We start from the raw sequence: 4,524 nt of genomic DNA on the forward strand, positions 1-4,524 counted from the left end.
TTTTGTGTCTGAATGACTCTTTTATTCTTTAAACATAAATGTCTCTGAAGCATTTATACCTCATCAAATGTCCTTCTGGCACCAACATACAGCATTTATCACCATTAATATGTGTTGAGTGTTTAAATTTGAGGCTGAAATAATTAAGTAGCAGGATTTACAGTGTAATTTTGTTAATTTTGTTGTTTGAATCAATAAATTACTCACCAGTTACTACTGGTGCTGAACTGTAGGTACAGTGGAAGAAAACAAGATGATGGGGAACAAGGGAGTAACAATTGGGCAACTAAGAGGAAGCACCAACATTGTAGTAGTGAATCCAAACAACATAAGCTGGTTGCTAAATCTCTTATGCAACAGGCTACAGTTTAACTTCTTGAGGAAACATAGGTATTTTTCAACCTGGACTCTTTTTCCCATGTTTTTGTGTCCAATGGGAATGACAATATTTGGAACTGGTCCAGTATATTCAACAAGAGCGCCACAGTGAGATGTAATTCTTCAGGGCAAAAGTGCACAGTCAGTCTTTGTCCTCTAGCAGTGTTTGTTTTTGTAAGTGATAGGCTTAGATTATTATTATGAGTGCCTGACAACATGATAGAAAGGACCCTGCAGAGAAATAAAACATTTGTTTTCAACTTCCACTTGATCTGGATTGTTATTGTCTTCCTGCAACAATTCAACTCACGAGACTTTAGAAGAGACTTCCCTTTGAGCAAGACCTGGTTTGACACAATAACAAACAGAATACATCAAGTAAAAGATAAAGAAAAACATTTTAATTTCTCTGTAGGGTTAATTTATTAGAGTGGATAAACAAGTGGCAACTTCCAAGGCTAAAAAATGAAGCCAATGCAGATTTAAAAACTGCAGTTCATCAAATGGCCACTTGAGGCTGGTTCCAAAACTGAGAAAATCCCCATAGACCCCCATGTTAAAATGCCCAACTTGCCAAAACGGGCTTGGTAGACGATAGCAGGCCGGCTAGCTCATGGCTCAGGTATCCCAGCCCTTGTGGACAGAAGAATGGGGTTTTGTGTAAGGAGGAAGCCATTTTGTGTCCATATACAGGAAAACGTAAAGGACGTCCCATCAGATGTGCTGTGTCCAAGATGTGAGACGCAAACACACACTCTCAAAGTCTTTGCCACTGCTAAAAACCATGCTATTGAAGCAAGCTACTGCACTGCGAAATGTGGAAAGTCATAAACTCACGGCAAACATATTGTATCATATTAATTTCCTCTGTAGCTCAGAGGTTTTGTGTGATGGTTTACCAAACAAAGAGACAATTAAATCAAGAATTGAAGATGATTCCATGTCAGCCCAGTGCTGAACGACACATTGAAGAGATGGCAGGAAACTTTAGACTGCAGTAGACAAAAGGGCAGTTGTAGCTCAGTCCATAGGGACTTGGGTTGAGAACCAGAGGGTCACTGGCTCAAGTCCTGTCCAGACTAACTATGTAGCCTTGAGAGGTGCCAAATCCAAGATGGCCGCCAGTCCACTGGGTCTAATATTCAAACATATGTAATTTTGGAACCAAACGGTGCAGAAAACATTTAAGGTGTCATTTCCACCTAATCTGGGGATGCCCATTTATTTGGTGATAACTCTGAGATCACTAGAGTTTAATAAAATCAAATAAGACAATGGTGCTTAGAAAGGATGTGTGGTAAAAATCCAGACCCGTTTCATGTTTTTATAACAAGTCATTCAGGGACAGAAAAGAGCCATTTAATCAGGGCGCCACAGTATGAGGCAAAAAAGTTATTTACACTCTGTTAACGACTCTCACTGGCATTGCTGTACACAATTTACGTGCTTCAGCTATTGATAATACAATTAGAATGGGCAAGGTCATGACAATACCTTACACACCTTTGTGTGGTGAAAGGATTAATAGTTTGTGTGCCAAACACAGCAGGTTTCATAGCTGATTTTTTCCAGTTGCCTCCAGTAAAGGTGAAGCCATATGTTGACGATGTAGGTGTTAACCTGTAATGTCACGTATGTAAAGCTGTCGAGATAAAGACTTCAAAGGCTGAAAGATGTTTTGTGTTTGCAGAGTTATTTAATGTACTGAGGACACATTGAAAAGGACCCACACTAGACGCAAATGTAGATTTGTCAAAGGGGCGTAAAACTAATGAGGGCTCACCTTTGTTCATACTGCCCACACCCTCTGTTACCTTACTGTACCCCTGCAGTGTTGATAGCATTGTGTAATTATGTAATATGATATACCATAATTACCCCTTCTATATTCAGTTTTTACAGAGATACTTAGTATTCTGCTCTCTTCTAAAATGCTCAGTTACTCCCTTTGTTCCCTTGAGTCTGGTATTCATCCACTGAACCTACATTTTAGTACCAAAAGGAACCATTTAGTATTTTACAACCCTATTCCGAAAAAAGTTGGGACGCTGTAAAATGTGTATAAAAACAGAATGCAATGATTTGCAAATCTTTTTTAACCTCATCAGTCACCAATGGGCAAACATATATTACCATAACAGTACACTGAGTATCATCAAAGACAAGATATTTAATGTTCAAACTAATAATTTTTATTGTTTTTGTACATGTACACTCATTCTGAATTTGATGCCTGCAACACATTCTAAAAAAGTTGGGACAGGGGCAACAAAACACTGAGAAAGTTGTAGAATACTTAAAGACCTGGAGCATTCCACAGGTAAACAGGTTCATTGGTAACACACGAAGTATCATTATTGGGTATGAAAGGGAAATCCTCGAAAGGCTCAATTGTTCACAAGTAACGATGGTGTGAGTTTCACCATTTAATGAAAAACTGTGAGGGCAAATAGTCCAACTTTTAAGAATGTTTCTTAATTCACAGTTGCAAAGAATTTAGAGATCCATAATATTAAAAGATTCAGAGAATCTGCATGTAAGTAAAAAGGTCCCCTCAGGCTGCACTGCATTGAAAACCAACATGATTGTATGAAAGGATGAAGAAGTGCTGATGATCTGGATGAGTAAAGGAATGAGCCTTTGTTGAGCTCGTCCTGGACTCTGGATACGATGGCTGGAGCTGAACGGGGTGGAGGAGGCAGTTCTGCCTAAAATGACAGCTGACGGCAGCAGAAGAGAGCAGATTTAAAATTTTGCAGTAGCATCCTGATTGACTGATAGAGATTGTGGCAAAGTTTGATTGGATAACTAGAAGAGTGAACACCCATAGCCAGCTGATTAGAAGAAGCAGTGGGAGTGGGAGGGAGAGAAGTGGGAATGGATGAGCACAAAGAAACAGAGCATCAAAACATGGACTCAGGGACACTTTGGAAAACTACTGACGTTTAACATAGTTCGTCATTGCATCAACAACATAAGTTAAGACTCTGTCATGCAAAGTGAGATCCATGTATCAACAACATCCAGAAATGCTGTTGACTTCTCTTGACCGGAGATCACCTGAGAGTCCACATTTCAGATTGTTTTTGGACATTGTGTCCTCCGGGCTAAAGAGGAAAAGGGCCATCTAGATTGGTACCAGCTCAAAGTTGAAAAGCCAGTATCTGTGATGGTATGAGGGAGTGTTAGTGCCCATGGCTCCATGGGTAACCTCACACTTGAGAAGGCGCCATGAATGTTGAAAGGTATTTACAGTTTTTGGAGCGGCACATGCTGCCATCCAGATGTCTTTTTCAGGGACGTCCCTGCTTATTCCAGCAAGACAATGCCAAGACACATTCTGCATGTGTTACAACAGTGTGGCTTTGTGATAAAAGAGTGCAGGTACTTGACTGGCCTGCCTGCAGTCCTGTCTCCCACTGAAAATGTGTGGCACATTATCCATCCATCCATTTTCAGCCGCTTAACCGAAGCTGGGTTGTGGGGGCAGCAGGCTGAGCAAAGCACCCAGACATCCATCTCCCCAGCAACAAGTTCCAGCTCCTCCTGGGGGACCCCAAGGTGTTTCCAGGCCAGACAAGATATGTAATCCCTATAGCGTGTTCTGGGTCTGCCCCGGGGCCTCCTACCAGTGGGACGTGCCTGGAACATCTCTATCTGGAGGCACTCAGGAGGCATCCTGATCAGAAGCCTGAAGCACCTCAACTGACCCCTTTCAGCACAAAGGAGCAGCACCTCCAGATGTCCGGGTTCCTTACCCTATCTCTAAGGCTGAGACAGGCGTTATGAAGCACAAAATAAAACAATGGAGACCCCAGACCGTTGAGCAACTGAAGTTGTGTATCAAGCATGAATGGGAAAGAATTAGTGTCCTTAGGTCCCAAACTCCTATTCAGTGTTGTTAAAAGAAAACGTGATGTAACTCAGTGGTAAACATGCTCCTGTCCCAACTTTTTTAAGTGCTGCAGGCATCAAAATTAGGGTGTGTGTATATTTACAAAAAACAATAAAGTTTATCAGTTCGGACATTAAATATCTTGTCTTTGTACCGTATTCAATTGAATATGGGTCTAAAAGGATTTGCAAATCAGTGCAATCTGTTTTTATTTACATTTTGCACAGCGTCCTATAACTTTTATGTAATAA

This window comes from Epinephelus lanceolatus, chromosome 8, assembly GCF_041903045.1.
Source record: "Epinephelus lanceolatus isolate andai-2023 chromosome 8, ASM4190304v1, whole genome shotgun sequence".
Classification (NCBI taxonomy): domain Eukaryota; kingdom Metazoa; phylum Chordata; class Actinopteri; order Perciformes; family Serranidae; genus Epinephelus; species Epinephelus lanceolatus.